Genomic DNA, 18,123 nt, shown 5'->3' on the forward strand with positions numbered 1-18,123 from the left:
GCCCCATACACAGCTACAGTAATAGAGTGCCCCATACACAGCTATAGTAATAGAGTGCCCCATACACAGCTATAGTAATAGAGTGCCCCATACACAGCTCCGGTAATAGAGTGCCCCATACACAGCTCCAGTAATAGAGTGCCCCATACACAGCTACAGTAATAGAGTGCACCATACACAGCTCCGGTAATAGAGTGCCCCATACACAGCTCCAGTAATAGAGTGCCCCATACACAGCTACAGTAATAGAGTGCCCCATACACAGCTACAGTAATAGAGTGCACCATACACAGCTCCGGTAATAGAGTGCCCCATACACAGCTCCAGTAATAGAGTGCTCCATACACAGCTCCGGTAATAGAGTGCCCCATACACAGCTACAGTAATAGAGTGCCCCATACACATCTCCGGGTAATAGAGTGCCCCATACACAGCTCCGGGTAATAGAGTGCCCCATACACAGCTCCGGTAATAGAGGGCCCCATACACAGCTCCAGTTAATAGAGTGCCCCATACACAGCTCCGGTAATAGAGTGCAACATACACAGCTCCGGTAATAGAGTGCCCCATACACAGCTCCGGGTAATAGAGTGCCCCATACACAGCTCCGGTAATAGAGTGCACCATGCACAGCTCCAGTAATAGAGTGCCCCATATACAGCTCGGGTAACAGAGTGCCCCATACACAGCTCCGGTAATAGAGTGCTCCATACACAGCTATAGTAATAGAGTTACCCATACACAGCTCCGGTAATAGAGTGCTCCATACACAGCTATAGTAATAGAGTGCCCCATACACAGCTCCGGTAATAGAGTGCCCCATACACAGCTCCAGTAATAGAGTGCCCCATACACAGCTACAGTAATAGAGTGCACCATACACAGCTCCGGTAATAGAGTGCCCCATACACAGCTCCAGTAATAGAGTGCTCCATACACAGCTCCGGTAATAGAGTGCCCCATACACAGCTACAGTAATAGAGTGCCCCATACACAGCTCCGGGTAATAGAGTGCCCCATACACAGCTACAGTAATAGAGTGCCCCATACACAGCTCCGGGTAATAGAGCGCCTCATACACAGCTCCAGGTAATAGAGTGCCTCATACACAGCTCCGGGTAATAGAGTGCCCCATACACAGCTCCGGTAATAGAGGGCCCCATACACAGCTCCAGGTAATAGAGTGCCCCATACACAGCTCCGGTAATAGAGTGCAACATACACAGCTCCGGTAATAGAGTGCCCCATACACAGCTCCGGGTAATAGAGTGCCCCATACACAGCTCCGGTAATAGAGTGCACCATGCACAGCTCCAGTAATAGAGTGCCCCATATACAGCTCGGGTAACAGAGTGCCCCATACACAGCTCCGGTAATAGAGTGCTCCATACACAGCTACAGTAATAGAGTTACCCATACACAGCTCCGGTAATAGAGTGCTCCATACACAGCTACAGTAATAGAGTGCCTCGTACACAGCTCCGGGTAATAGAGTGCCCCATACACAGCTCCGGTAATAGAGTGCCCCATACACAGCTCCGGTAATAGAGTGCACCATACACAGCTCCGGGTAATAGAGTGCCCCATACACAGCTCCGGTAATAGAATGCACCATACACAGCTCTGGGTAATAGAGTACCCAATACACAGATCCAGTAATAGAGTGCCCCATACACAGCTACAGTAATAGAGTGCCCCATACACAGCTCCGGTAATAGAGTACCCAATACACAGATCCAGTAATAGAGTGCACCATACACAGTGTCAGACACTACACCCATGTATTATGATGATGCTGGATTTCTGGTTGTGCCTGGTCCTAGTCACCTTGGCTGACCTTTTCCGTAGCCCTGGGCTTGTACTTTTCACACCCATGTAGTGATCACTGATACCTGCAGCGATGTCTTGGGGTAGAGTATGTAGTAATAACACTCACGTCGTGCTGACATAAATCAGAGGGAAGAGTTTATTAATGGATTTAAAGCCGCTCGGCCGGTTCTTCCAGTAGTAATGGGTGTCTATGGGAATGTGCCATGTCATATCGGGGAGGGCAGAGCGCCGAATCCTGGAAGAAAGGGAAAGCAGACATCTGTGGAAAATACACCGAGGATGCCATGATGTCTGCTCTGACCCCGAGTGGTAACTGGCACTGCAGAGGACACGATTCCTAACAAATGGCCGACTGTGTCATAATATGGATGGGCCGGTAATAGGGTCCCTACGTTCTGTATTTATAAGAGCACTGCAGCTAGTATTTTATATGACCAGCTGGGCTAGGGTTTAGTAGGGAAGCGTAATGAATATTGCATATGGGCAGTGTGACTGGTATTTTATATGGCCAGCGTGGCTGGTGTTTAGTATGGGCATTGTGGCTGATATTCATATGGCCAGCATGGTTAGTGTTAAGTGTGGGTATTGAATTCATGATTGTATATGAAATCGTGGCTGACATTGTATATGGCCAGCATTCTGTTCATCATCATATATGGGCATTGCTGCTGATATTTATATGGCCATTGTGGCTGGTGATTAGTCCATGCATTGTATTCATGATTTTATATGAGCAATGTGTCTGATATTTTATATGGCCAGCTTGGCTGGTGATTAGTATGGGCATTGCGTTCATCATCTTATATGGGGCGTAGTAGCACTAGGTGACGGGACATAATTTTTTGCTTTGACCTGGGGCATCCACGTAGCACTATAGGATAATACCGCCATACTTGTGAGACTCTTCTGCTCCTCTAGACATTGCCGACAGACAACAAACAAAACCGTTGTCATGTTTGATCTGATCTTAAAGTGGAAATCCCCCTGAAATAAGTATCAGAGTTCAGAGACCTGAGTGGAAGAAATGAATTCTGGCCAAGGGCTAATTACCTCCGGCCAGAGCCGGCACCTTATTCCCCCTCAGCTGTTCCTGGCAGGAATATATCAATATTATAATGTATTTTCCAGGACTGTAGTACTTGTCCGACGATCAGCGCCACACATCTGGTTGTGGCAGGTCCTGGTACTGCAGCTTAGTCAGGTGAATGGGACGGAGGAGCGTCTGGACTTGGTCCATCCATTGATCTGATCCATGAGGGTGCCAAAAGTCCGACCCCCTAATCATTGGTCGAGGTCCCAGAAACCCTTTAACACCAGATTAAAGGGATTTTCCTGTTTGCCTGGATCGTTCTGACTTTGATGTAATCGTGTCTTCAATATGCAAATTCCAACCACTTTGGGACAATATTTCGCTCCGCACCTGGGGCACGATACCAGGAAAGACATCTTGAGAAGTAGAGGCGGCTTCTTAACAATTCTCCTTATTAATCAAGTCGTTAATAGAAAAGAACTGGAGACGTTTCCCAGGATCTGTGAGAATTAAAGGGGTTTCACAAGAATTGTTATTTTACGTAAAAAAATCTACCAAAATTATTGCCCCATTAATGTATAATGTGTGGGAATTTACCCCTTTATATGTCCCACACAGGCGCTGATCACATCCAAAGTAACTCCGTGCCATGCGGCCATATTGTGGGAGATGTGGTCATGTGACACAGTCATGTGCTGCTGGGTGACGAGATCACATGACTGCAGTAATTAGCAAAAGGAAGTGGCTACAGGGAGGGGCAGACTACATAAGAAGCTCTTGTCTGTAACCATGGATACACATAGATCGTAAAGGAGCTGCATGACACCCGGGGTACAGGATAATGACACTGACACTTGAGGTACAGGATAATGACACTGACACTCGGGGTACAGGATAAAGACACTGACACTCGGGGTACAGGATAATGACACTGACACTCGGGGTACAGGATAATGACACTGATACTCGGGGTACAGGATAATGACACTGACACCCGGGGTACAGGATAATGACACTGACACTCGGGGTACAGGATAATGACACTGATACTCGGGGTACAGGATAATGACACTGACACCCGGGGTACAGGATAATGACACTGACACTTGGGGTACAGGATAATGACACTGACACTCGGGGTACAGGATAATGACACTGACACTTGGGGTACAGGATAATGACACTGACACTCGGGGTACAGGATAATGACACTGACACTTGGGGTACAGGATAATGACACTGACACTTGAGGTACAGGATAATGACACTGACACTTGGGGTACAGGGTAATGACACTGACATTCGGGGTACAGGATAATGACACTGACACTTGAGGTACAGGATAATGACACTGACACTTGGGGTACAGGGTAATGACACTGACACTCGGGGTACAGGATAATGACACTGACACTCGGGGTACAGGATAATAACACTGACACTCGGGGTACAGGATAATGACACTGACACTTGGGGTACAGGATAATGACACTGACGCTCGGGGTACAGGATAATGACACTGACACTCGGGGTACAGGGTAATGACACTGACACTCGGGGTACAGGATAATGACACTGACACTCGGGGTACAGGGTAATGACACTGACACTCGGGGTACAGGATAATAACACTGACACTCGGGGTACAGGATAATGACACTGACACTTGGGGTACAGGATAATGACACTGACGCTCGGGGTACAGGATAATGACACTGACACTCGGGGTACAGGATAATGACACTGACACTTGGGGTACAGGATAATGACACTGACACCCGGGGTACAGGATAATGACACTGACGCTCGGGGTACAGGATAATGACACTGACGCTCGGGGTACAGGATAATGACACTGACACTTGGGGTACAGGATAATGACACTGACACAGGGGGTACAGGATAATGACGCTGACACTCGGGGTACAGGATAATGACACTGACACTCGGGGTACAGGGTAATGACACTGACACTTGGGGTACAGGATAACGACACTGATACTCGAGGTACAGGATAATGACACTGACACCCGGGGTACAGGATAATGACACTGACACCCGGGGTACAGGATAATGACACTGACACTCGGGGTACAGGATAATGACACTGACACTTGGGGTACAGGATAATGACACTGACACAGGGGGTACAGGATAATGACGCTGACACTCGGGGTACAGGATAATGACGCTGACACTCGGGGTACAGGGTAATGACACTGACACTTGGGGTACAGGATAACGACACTGATACTCGGGGTACAGGATAATGACACTGACACTCGAGGTACAGGATAAGGACACTGACACAGGGGGTACAGGATAATGACGCTGACACTCGGGGTACAGGATAATGACACTGATACTTGGGGTACAGGACAATGACACTGATACTCGGGGTACAGGATAATAACACTGACACTTGGGGTACAGGACAATGACACTGACACTCGGGGTACAGGATAATGACACTGACACTTGGAGTACAGGATAATGACGCTTGGGGTACAGGATAATGACACTAGGGGTACAGGATAATGACGCTTGGGGTACAGGATAATGACACTGACACTTGGGGTACAGGATAATGACGCTTGGGGTACAGGATAATGACACTAGGGGTACAGGATAATGACGCTTGGGGTACAGGATAATGACACTGACACTTGGGGTACAGGATAATGACGCTTGGGGTACAGGATAATGACACTAGGGGTACAGGATAATGACCCTTGGGGTACATATTATTGCCCCCTGTGGCTGTACATCTCTGTGGCCCCTTACCCCCTGGGTACGCTCCTGCACCTGCACCCATTACCGCTCTCCGTACATTAGCGCTGACTTCCAGATCAGCCGGGACATTGTGTGATGTGTGGGAATCCTCCAGGACTCTGTATAGTCCACACCTGCATAGCAACGAGGAGGTCGGGGAGGGCGAGGAGTCGCCGTCTCTTTCTTCGGTGATGTAATGAGGATGAATGGCGGCGGGGCGGCTGGGTGACACTTCTTAACAAGAGAGTGGGTGATGTGAGGGGGCCGGGTGACATCACAACATCCTGCCTGATCCCTCCTCATTCAGGGAGTGCAAATGAGCCGACCCCACGTATTATTTGTATGGAGACCGCCTCAGGCTTGACGGTGTCAGTGAGCGCTGGTGGATTCTGGACTCCGAGTCTCTGGACTCTAACATGTATATGATACTCATAAATGTATACGGGGACGACAGGAGAACTACCGGCTCTGAAAATCATTTTGAAGATGCCATAAATAAATCCTAAATCATTAGGGCTTTTAAACCCCGCCCATATTTCACAAAATGAAAATTAGCATAGAATCATAGAATCATAGAATCATAGAATCATAGAATGGTAGAGTTGGAAGGGACCTCCTGGGTCATCTGGTCCAACCCCCTGCTCAAAGCAGGATTCTCACCCCCTTTGTGGATCAGTTTGTAGGACCATGGACCATGTATAAACATGGATGGCCCGGGCCCATTGGGTCCCAGTGGGCCCCTTTTTGATTTTGACTTTTCCAAGAGCTTTTATTTTTCTGTCAATAGGGCTTGTAGTCTTTATCTTTACCATTTTGGGGTCAGTGCGACTTTTCGATTTCTTTTTATTCTATTTTTTGTTTTGCGTGGCATTTCTATTTTTTCCCCATTTCGTAGGTAACCGTACAGGATAAACAATATGATATTTTATTGGTTCGGATGTTTACGCACGCAGCGATACCAAATATTAAACTTTTTGGGGATTTTTCAGCTTTTCCCGGAAACGAGGGGATATGAAATTTTATATAAATATTTCTTAACTATTTTTTTTTTTTTTTAGTGGTCCCCTAGGGGACTCGAACCAACGATTACTTGTACAATTCACAACAATACTGTAGTATTGCAGTGTATTGTAAAATTACTTCTACCCCTCGGCTGCCAAGACCCTTTTCAGTAGGTCTCCCGTCTGTCCCTCAGGTGCCATGACCCTTTTCAGTAGGCCCTGCCATGACCCCTTTCAGTAGACCTCCCGGCTGCCCTTCAACTGCCAAGACTCTTTTCAGTAGGTCTCCCAGCTGCCCCTCAGCTGCCAAGACCCTTTTCAGTAGGTCCCCTAGCTGACCCCAACTGCCAAGACCCTTTTCATCAGACCTACAGACTGTCACTCAGTTACCATGACCCTTTTCAGTAGGCCTCGTGGTTGTCTCTCAGCTGCCATGACCTTTTCAGTAGGTCTCCCAGCTGACCACCGGCTGCCAAGATCCTTTTCAGTAGACCTCCCGGCTGCCCCTCAGCTGCCATGACCGTTTTCAATAGGCCTCCTGGCTACCACTCAGCTGCAATGACCCTTTTCAGTAGGCCTCCCGGCTGCCCTCCAACTGCGAAGACCCTTTTCAGTAGATCTCCCAGCTGCCCCTCAGCTGCCAAAACCCTTTCCAGTAGGCCTTCCTGCTGCCAAGACCCTTTTCAGTAGGCATCCTGGTTGTCCCTCAGTTGCCATGACCTTTTCAGTAGGGCCCCCAGCTGCCCTCTGACTGCCAAGACCCTTTTCAGTAGGTCTCCCAGCTACCACTCAGCTACCATGACCCTTTTCAGCAGGCCTCCTGGCTGCCCCTCGGTTGCCATGACCCTTTTCAGTCGGACTCACAGCTGACCACCAACTGCCAAGACCCTTTTCAGTAGACCACCTGGCTGCTGCTCAATTGCCATGACCCTTTTCAGTAGGCCACATTGGCACCAATTAATCATGTTCTGTAGGAAATTCAAGGGTGATCGTAAGGGACATATTTCCCCATTTCTAACCTCTCACGATTGAGGTCCGAAATCAACAGTGAGGCTCTGGAGCCAGCTGTATATCACAGCCGGTATCCTGCTAGAGCCGGCTCTGCTCCTGAGACTGCTTGACTCATACAGTACGCACATCCTCCGCACATGTAGTGGAAACCTAGCCTGAGTGGGCCCCATACCCATTCATCATGGGCCCTTGCATCTTGGCCAGTGCTGGCACCAGCCTTGTGTATAGAGTCACTGCTGATCATCTAGTTGGATGTGGACCCTGTGTCGGTTAATACGTTTAGTTGCTAGATCAATAGCAGCTGTGGCATCTAAACGGTTAGAAGGCCCGCCTCGTTGTCAACCTATTTTCCCCTCCCACAACACAATTAGTTTTTTGTTTTTTTTTAAATAATAATAATTGTGGACAGCCCCTTTAATTCCAGGCTGACTTCAGACATTTTGAATTTTCTCCTAGGGAGGAAGAAGATTTTTTCCTCGTTAGTCCCCAAACAATAACTTCCATAATTATAAACCTTTTCAGATGGAATAGTCATAATAATTTTAATTGGAGAAGTCACGTGATAACACACAATTATAAGATTTTTTTTTTTAAATATTTATAGGGAAGTAAAGCAACCCCTCCCCACTCCACCCCTCAACTCCGCAGGTGTATAATAGACAACAGACCTTCTATTATAAAGTCGGACAAAAAAAAATCCCAAATGAACCCAATAAACAAGAAGAACAAAGAGGACGTCCTGTTATCGGATCCAAAAAAAAAAAAGTTCTATATGGGTTTTATTTTTTTAACATGATTGCGGAGGGTCATTGTGAGATATCACCCCCCCTTATCAGGAACGGAATAGACCCGGTATTGTGTGAACGAGCCTGGCAGACGAGAGGTTAATGGTGACATCATCGTTGTCTTGTACTTCCTACTAAGCTTGAAAATAACCTCAACATTTGCTCTTACTCCTCTGCCAAATCTTCCTTCCTTTTAAGTGAAGGCAAACACAGGAAAAGCAAATAGTCTTATTAAATTGTGGGATTTCTCAGAAATACGCCCAGCACACCACACAACACGGGACAGTAGTGCAGGATTTTTTTTTTAGAATTTTTGTAATTTTTTTTGTCCAAACTATTTTAAGACTTATAGATTTGGGACGCCCAACCAGTGGCGTAACTAGGGTCCAATGGGCCCCGGTGCAAAATTTGGACCTGGCCCTCAGCTGCACATTGGTCAGATCTATGGGCCCTTGTAGCATTCTAGAGCCTATAAAGACATGCATGTTCACCCCCCATGTAATAATTTCCCCCGTCCTTTCTGTTTCTGTAATAATCTCCACCATCCTGGCCCCTTTCTGTAATAATGTCCCCCATCCTGGGCCCTTCCAGGAATAATGTCCCCATGCTATAACAATATTACCCATACTGGGCTCCTTCCTGGTATAATGTCCCCCATCCTTTTCTCTATGCTTTAACAATGTCCTCTACCCTGGACCCCTTCCAGGTATTATGTTCCCATCCTGGGCCCCTTCATGGTATAATGTTCCTCACCATGCATCCTAGACCCCTGCCTATAATAATGTCCTCCATCCTGGGAAATTTCCAGTAATAAAGTCCCATCCTGGCCTCTTCCAGTAAAAATGTTCTCCATCCTGGGTCCTTCCAGTAATAATGCCCTCCATTCTGGGCCCCATCGTGTAACAATGTCCCCCCATCCTGGACCCCTTTCTGATATAATGTCCCCCATCTGGACCTCTTCCTGGTATAATGTTTCTCATCATGCATCCTAGACCCCTGCCTATAATAATGTCCTCCATACTGGGAAATTTCCAGTAATAAAGTCCCATCCTGGCCCCTTAGAGTAATAATGTTCCCCTCCTAGGTCCTTCCAGTAATATGCCTCCCAACCTAGGTCCCATCGTATAACATTTTCCCCCATCCTGAGCCCCTTCCATTCTTATCCAGCACATTTTAAAAAGAAACAAACGATTATTCTTCCCCCTCTCCCACAACGTGTGATGTCCTCTATAGCCGGCACAAAAGCCAACAGCTGACTTCAGAGTGCTGGCACGAGCATCGCATTACGTCACTGCCATACGCCGCCCATCACGGGCAAGCCCACATTTGCTGCCAGTCTCTGATTGGCCGGCAGCATGTATTGCAGTGCAGGGAGCCGGCAGGTCTCTACTCCGCAATACAGTGGGTACGGAAAGTATTCAGACCCCTTTAAATTTTTCACTCTTTGTTTCATTGCAGCCATTTGGTAAATTCTAAAAAGTTCATTTTTTTCTCATTAAAGTACACTCTGTGCCCCATCTTGACTGAAAAAAAACAGAAATGTAGAAATTTTTGCAAATTTATTAAAAAAGAAAAACTGAAATATCACATGGTCATTAGTATTCAGACCCTTTTCTCAGTATTGAGTAGAAGCCCCTTTTGAGCTAGTACAGCCATGAGTCTTCTTGGGAATGATGCAACAAGTTTTTCTCACCTGGATTTGGGGATCCTCTGCCATTCTTCCTTGCAGATCCTCTCCAGTTCCGTCAGGTTGGATGGTGAACGTTGGTGGACAGCCATTTTAAGGTCTCTCCAGAGATGCTCAATTGGGTTTAGGTCAGGGCTCTGGCTGGGACAGTCAAGAATGGTCACAGAGTTGTTCTGAAGCCACTCCTTTGTTATTTTAGCTGTGTGCTTAGGGTCATTGTCTTGTTGGATGGTGAACCTACGGCCAAGTTTGAGGTCCAGTGCACTCTGGAAGAGGTTTTCATCCAGGATATGTCTGTACTTGGCCGCTTTCATGTTTCCTTCAATTGCAACCAGTCGCCCTGTCCCTGCAGCTTAAAAACACCCCCATAGCATGATGCGGCCACCACCATGTTTCACTGTTGGGATTGTATTGGGCAGGTGATGAGCAGTGCCTGGTTTTCTCCAAACATACCGCTTAGAATTATCACCAAAAAGTTCTATCTTCGTCTCATCAGGCCAGAGAATCTTATTCTCATAGTCTGGGAATCCTCCATGAGTTTTTGAGCAAATTCTATGCGGGCTTTCATATGTCTTGCACTGAGGAGAGGCTTCCGTCGGGCCACTCTGCCATAAAGGCCCGACTGGTGGGGGGCTGCAGTGATAGTTGACTTTGTGGAACTTTCTCCCATCTCCCATCTCCCTACTGATCTTGGGGCTCTTCTTTACCTCTCTCACCAAGGCTCTTCTCCCACGATTGCTCAGTTTGGCTGGACGGCCAGATCTAGGAAGACTTCTGGTGGTCCCAAACTTCTTCCATGTAAGGATTATGGAGGCCACTGTGCTCCTAGGAACCTTGAGTAATGCAGAAATTCTTTTGTAACCTTGGCCAGATCTGTGCCTTGCCACAATTCTGTCTCTGAGCTCCTTGGGCAGTTCCTTTGAGCTCATGATTCTCATTTGGTCTGACTTGCACTGTGAGCTGTGAGGTCTTATATAGACAGGTGTGTGCCTTTCCAAATCAAGTCTTATCAGTTTAATTAAACACAGCTGGACTCCAATGAAGGAGTAGAACCATTGCAAGGAGGATCACAAGGAAATGGACAGCATGTGACTTAAATATGAGTGTCTGAGCAAAGGGTCTGAATACTTATGACCATGTGATATTTCAGTTTTTCTTTATTAATAAATTTGCAAAAATGTATACATTTCTGTTTTTTTTTCAGGCAAGATGGGGTGCAGAGTGTACTTTAATGAGAAAAAAAATGAACTTTTTAGAATTTACCAAATGACTGCAATGAAACAAAGAGTGAAAAATTTAAAGGGGTCTGAATACTTTCCGTACCCACTGTATATTTCAGCTGAATGTGCGTCGATGGCTCCTCCTCGCACACAAGCCTGGTAATGGTGGCACCCTCTACAACTGCAATCGTTAAGCCCCTGCACCCAACTACGTCACTTACACTTTACTAGGCTAGGCCATATGTGTCACAATAGGCCATGTGGCATTTTTATGGTCCATAGAGCAGCAATTTGAGTTGACCCCATACCATAGTTCTCCTCTCTCCATAGAAGGGTCGACCCCACCCTACTCTTCCCAGTTTTTCATTTGCATCATCTGTCGTACATGTACATACAATACAGGAGCAACCCCTTTAATTTACCATGTATTGTACTGGAAAATGGTAAAAATTATGTGTGGGGTTGAATGGTGGGAAAAAAAATCTATAATAAAGTCAGACATTTTTGTTCAGGTTTCGGGGTTTTTTGCGACATGTTACTGTGCCGTGTATGATTATGGCGAAACCAACTTTACATCTTCTTCTTATATATTTCTTTACTGATTTTAAAAAATAAAAACCTTAAAAAAAATTTGAAAATTAGATTGTGTCGCTACTTTCTGAGACTTTTTAAAAATATTCCTGTCGATGGAGCTTGTTTTTTTTGTAGAGCGAGCGGTAGTTTTTATTGGTACTTATTATTACAACTTATTGTTTTTTTTTTGAGGAAGTGTCTTGAAAAATTTCAATTTTTTTAATTTTTCTTTTTTTCATTAGACTTTTAATGTTTGGACTTACGGATTTGATAATACCAAACATAGTTATTATTTTTTATTTTTTGATATATTTACTTTTGTTTTTTTGTGTGATGAAATTGTGTATGTCAGGTTAATAATAAAGTAAAACTAAACTGTAAAATAAAGTTACTGTGTATAATCTAAAATTTCATTGTAAAAGTAAAAAAAAAAAATTCCCCCTCTAAAAATCCTTTTTTTTTGGAAACATGAAAAAAATGGGTTAAACCCAGTCTGGACTGGTTATTAGTTTCTTGGCGGTCTCCTTATACAAACTTGGCAGAGGCGGCCGTCGCTGAGCTGAGCTACCTCTGAATCATACGCGGTGGATCGCTCTGCTTAGTGCTGGCACCAGGAAGGTGTGTGAATTCTCCATCTTCTGTGTGTTTTACCTAAAATTCCAAAACATCATCCCAAACATACGACACCGTCCAGTTTATACAGAGACGTACCTCCTCATACGCTGCTCTGAGGATACAAAATCCTGCTGTGATTGCTGTAAATTTCATCTGTTTTAATTTTTTTTTTTTATTATTTTTGCTATTTTTTTCTTAAAGGGAATATGTCAAGAGTTTTTTGCTACCCTTTCTGAGAGCAGCATGATGTAGGGGCAAAGATCCTGATTCCATCGATATATCACTTACTGAGCTGCTTGTTGTAGTTTCGATTAAAACCCGTTTTCTCTGCTGCAGATCTAGCAGCTCTCTGAATGCTGAGCTCTGTATAACCCCGCCCACACCACTGATTGGCTGCTTTCTGTGTACACTGTGCGTAGGCAGAAAGCAGCCAATCAATGATGGTGGGTGTGGACCACATGGCAGCAGGTCAAGTTGTCCTCTGTGATTCTTTAATATTATTTTTTTTTGTGTGTGTGTTTTGCTCCAAATTTACAAGATGTTTGCTCAATTTACAAATAAAATCTTTGTCAATAATTTGCGAAATAATTTTTTTTAGTCCTTTTTTTGTTACTAGAATTTTTGCTGTTGTTTTTTTTTATCCCTTTTTTGTTACGTTCCCTCTCTATATGTTTTTCTTTCCCTTTTTTTCGTGTGTTTTGTGTCTCTGTGGATATGACAGGAAGAGATTATGTGATCAGAGAAGTAGCATAATCTGAACGGTGAGGTGAGGCCCGTGTGTGGACGTTTCCTGCAGGTCGTGTTGTGCGATACCCCTGGGAAGACTACTTGTATTCTGGGAGAGGAAATGTGAATCGCCATGGCAACCACCTGAGTCTTTGGCCTAGAGGTACGAAAAGGCCTAGTTTTTAGTGAGAGCTGAATCCGTGTACCCGGCCTGGCCGAGACTCGCTGCACGCCCTGTAATTTAATACCATTTTTTGCTGAAATTTTAATTACATTTATGAAATGTGATCATTTTACTTTCGTAATACGAGGTTTTAGGTTTTAGGCAAACTACGTCTTACAGTGTGACCTGATTACCTGGTATTCGCCCCGTAAATGTAAACTGTTCTACCTTTAAAAAAGTCACAATTTTTTTACAAAAATGTCTTATTTTATATGTTGCTGGGAAAATTGGGTGACAACTAAATGGGGTGACAGAGGGAGCCCCAGCCCTCTCTCTAACCCCTCAGATGCTGTGGTCGTCATTCACCCAAGATTTCACCTGGATGTGAGATAACTATGATCCCAATCGTTAAACCCATTAGATGATGTTGTCGTCATTCACCCAAGATTTCACGTGGATCCCCGGGATCTCAGATAACTACAATGCCTGTCGTTAAACCTCCTTGGATGCTGTGGTCGTCATTCATCTAAGATTTCACCTGGATCCCCAGGATGTGAGATAACTACGATCCCAGTCGTTAAGCCCCCTTGGATGCTGTATTCGTCATTCATCTAAGAGTTCACGTGGAGCTCTCAAGATGTGAGATAACTACGATCTCATTCATTAAACCCCTTAGATGATATGGTTGTCATTCATCTAAGAGTTCACGTGGATCCCCAGGATGTCAGATAACCACGATCCCATTAGTTAAACCCCCTTAGATGCTGTGCTCTTCATTCACCCAAGATTTCACATGGATCCCCAGGATGTGAGATAGCTATGTGTATAACTACAATCCTAGCTGTTAAATCTCATTTACCCAAGGTTTCACTTGGAGCATCCAGGATCTGAGAGAACTACGATCCCAGTTGGTAAAACCCCCTTGGATGCTGTGGTTGTCATTCATCTAAGAGTTCACATGGAGCTCCCAACATGTGAGATAACTACGATCCCATTCGTTAAACCCCCTTAGATGCTGTGGTCGTCATTCATCTAAGAGTTCATGAGGAGCTCCCAGAATCTGAGATAACAACGATCCCAGTCGTAAAAACCCCTTTAGATGTTGTGCTCGTCATTCATCCAAGATTTCATGTGTATAACTGCGATCCTAGCCGTTAAACCTCTTCAGGTCATCATTTACCCAAGATTTCACTTGGAGCATCCAGAATCTGAGATAACTATGATCCCAGTTGTTAAAACCCCTTTAGATGCTGTGGTCATCATTCACACAAGATTTCACTTGGCGCATCAAGGATCTGAGATAACTACGATCCCAGGCGTTAAACCCCTTTAGATGCTGTGGTCATTATTCAGCCAAGATTTCACTTGGAGCGCCCAGGATATGAGATAACTATGATCTGTCATTAAACCCCTTTAGATGCTTCGGTCATCGTTTACCCATTATTTCACGTCGAGCACCCAGGATCTGAGGTAACTATGATCCCAGTCTTTAAACCCCTTTAGATTCTGTGGTTGTCATTTATCCAAGATTTCCCGTGGAGCATCCAGGATCTGAGATAACTACGATCCCAATAGTTAAACCCCTTTAGATGCTGTGGTTGTCATTTATCCAAGATCTCACGAGTCGCATCCATGATCTGAGATAACTACAATACCAGTCATTAAACCCCTTTAGATGCTGTGGTCGTCATTCACCCATGATTTTACTTCAAGCGCCTAGGATCTGAGATAACTCTGATTCCACTCGTTAAACCTCTTTAGATGCTGTCGTCATCATACACCCAAGACTTCACGTGGAGTGCCCAGGATTTGAGATAACTTTGATCCCAATTTTAAACCCCTTCTGATGTTGCAGTTGACTCGCCCCCTGGGCCGTGGGGCACTCAGAACCGGGCAATAGGGAGACGATGGGGGTAGTAGTGGCAACCCGGTCCCGTGGCTCAGGGTGGTCAGACCAGTGGCAGTCTTTTAGATGTTTTAGATAATGTCCGACTACGCCACCCGTGGATTGCGGTTATTAGGAACCGCCGCTGCAGGGCAGACCGCTGGGGCCGATGATGTATGCAGCTGGGATGGTGTGACTCCCCACGGGAAGAGTGTGGCCCCAGGGCAGTGTAGTGGATGGTGGAAGTGATGGTGGTGGGAGTCCCAGTACCGTTAGTGCTGGAGGAGCGAAAGAGCACACAGACAATGTACTGCAGTCCAATGTCTTTTACTCACAGTTCAGGTGCTCCCGGTCACTTCTGCGCAAGCAGTGACCACCCAAGCCGTGCAGTGTCCACCAGGTGAGGGGCTCGGTCAACCCCCAGGCAGTTCAGGAGCATGGCACAGGACCCCCTTCAATCCTTTCTCTGGCCTGACTCACCAGTGACCCACTTTTGTCCAGCTGCCGCGGACTTGTGCGGGTAAACGTGGGCCCCGTTCTCCGCTGTCCTATATGGTGCCTTCCTAGCAGGTTTGATTATGTGCTGCACCAATAAATGGTCACAGCCTCCAGTCTTTGGCTGAGGGTAGTTTCTCCTCCACCAACTTGGGATCCGGTACCCTTAATCTGCCTGACCCTGCACCCTGGATTCTCGTGGGTTCTTAGGGTCCCTTCCACCTTCTTCTTCCTGAGCCCTTCTGTTTCTCTGTCTCTTCTTCTCCTTTTCTGTTCTGTCTTCTCCTCCTTCCCTTGGCCTCTTCTCCAGGCCCACTTCTCCTTCTCCTCTCAGGCTCCGGCCTTATCTCTAGGCCTGCCTCTGAGCAGACCTCCTACAGAGCCTCTGCTCCCTGTCTTCTCCTCTCTCTGCACAGACTGAACTTCTCCAGAGCTAAGATGGTGCCCACCTTTTATACCTCCCTCTGACCATGAGCCCAGGTGACCAGCAACCAATGGGCTCCTTCCTACGCTCAGGAACCAACCCCTATCTGCCCCTGCAGCACTGGGTATTCCACCCCCCTCCCCACTCCAGCCAGGGACATAGTCGGTCGTGCCTGCACTTCTGTCTAGTGGGAGCACCGTTGAGCTGTCCCTCGGAAATGGGGTGTGTGTGCTGTATGCAGCTAACTGAGCCCTGGTCCATACTCCATCCTTACCCGGGAGTGGAATATCACACCTCTGGCAGAGGTGCAATACCCCTGTAGCGGCCGAGCCCTCGGGGCGCTACATTCCCCCCTGGTAAACCACAGCACGTCCTCGGGCTGGAAAAGAGCAAAAACAATTAAATACAGGACATGCAAACTTTTTCAAAACTTTTCACATCAGAAAACAGGCAACACGGTTCAATTCCCTTTATGGGACACACTTTTCTTTTCTTGTCACACTACTATAAAACACATACTAATACTTCTGGAACTCTTTTGACACATAACATTATAGAAAAGATTCACAACACTATTTAGCAGCATATAAAACTTATTCATATAAAACATTTGCAAGAAAACATTTTTACAACACATTCTTGGATCCTGGCGGCGGTGCAACTTGCGACCAGGTGTGCACTCTTCTTGTAAGTGCAGGAACTTTGGCAAACTTGTAAACACGAGGGACTTGCTGTCCCGAGGTAGACGTGGTAGTCTTTTTATAAAACCAGTAGGGGGCGCTTTAGGAAGCGCAACTATTTACAGGGGATTGGCCGCTCTCAGTCCTCGGCCAGTTTTGGGGAGGGGAATGGCTGCTCACAGTCCTCAGCCTGTTAGGGGATGAGGGGCACACAGGTAACAGTCTCTTAACAGTCCCAACGGGGACCACACACTCTCTGGAAACAGTTCTTTTACCCCGACGGGTAACTATTTACACACATGCTTTTGCTACTTACTAGTAGCGGTGTCCTCCATATGCTCCTTCTTCCTCCTCATACTGCTCTTCAGACCCGTCCGGGTCCTCTTGGCTCTCCTCATAGCCGCGGTGTTGTAGTTCCTCCTCAGTGAGCCGATGAACATGTAGGGCGTACGGTCCTTTTGCGCCTACGTGGCGGGTGAAGGTGACCACATCACCAGGGTATAGGTCACGGCCACGGTGTCCCTCAGGTAGATGACTCTCAACGTCCCTGCGGGTCACAAAGACGTCGCCTGCGGTTTCTGGTCCCCTGAAAAAGCCCCAGACATTCTCCATATGAAATTTGATTATGGTCCCGGTGATGCGGGGACCGCGGGCTGCTCGGGGGTCTTGGCGGGCCTTACGTTTCTGTTCGGCACTCTGGGCCTGGAGCCGTTCCTCTCTGACGCGCCGCTCTCGTCGCTCCCGTTCGAAGGTCGCCAGTTGCTGCTGACAAGCCTCCAAACGACGGACCGCGTCTGCCCCGGTCTCTTGAGTGAACCCCATCAAGTTCTCGCCGGCGGGGTCCCACTCAAATTGGACGTCCTCCAGTGGGGGTAGGGTGACCTCTACGGGTTCTGGAGCCGGTATCAGAGGCTTGCGCGGGGGGCTGGGCCTTCCATGGCTGACTGCTGATCACTTCAGCCGGCCACTCCAGCGGCAGTCCATCCGGACCGGTATGATGTGCAATCAGGTCCACACCTAGCTGTGGTATAGTGGAGAGACCTGGTCTGGGAGCAGCGCCCGGGGGCACTCGGCCTTGCGACCAGGCCGGGGGTCTCTTGGTTGCGCTTGGTGGCAGTCCCGTCCGGGACAGGGGCGCAGGCTTAGCAATGGCGCCCGGGTCATCCAGGCCTTGCGACCGGGCCGATGACGCTTCTCGCTTTACGGCGCCCATGGTCAAGGGGCGT

This window comes from Phyllobates terribilis, unplaced genomic scaffold (assembly GCF_046119375.1).
Source record: "Phyllobates terribilis strain yellow unplaced genomic scaffold, ASM4611937v1 Scaffold_9__5_contigs__length_417890890, whole genome shotgun sequence".
NCBI lineage: Eukaryota > Metazoa > Chordata > Amphibia > Anura > Dendrobatidae > Phyllobates > Phyllobates terribilis.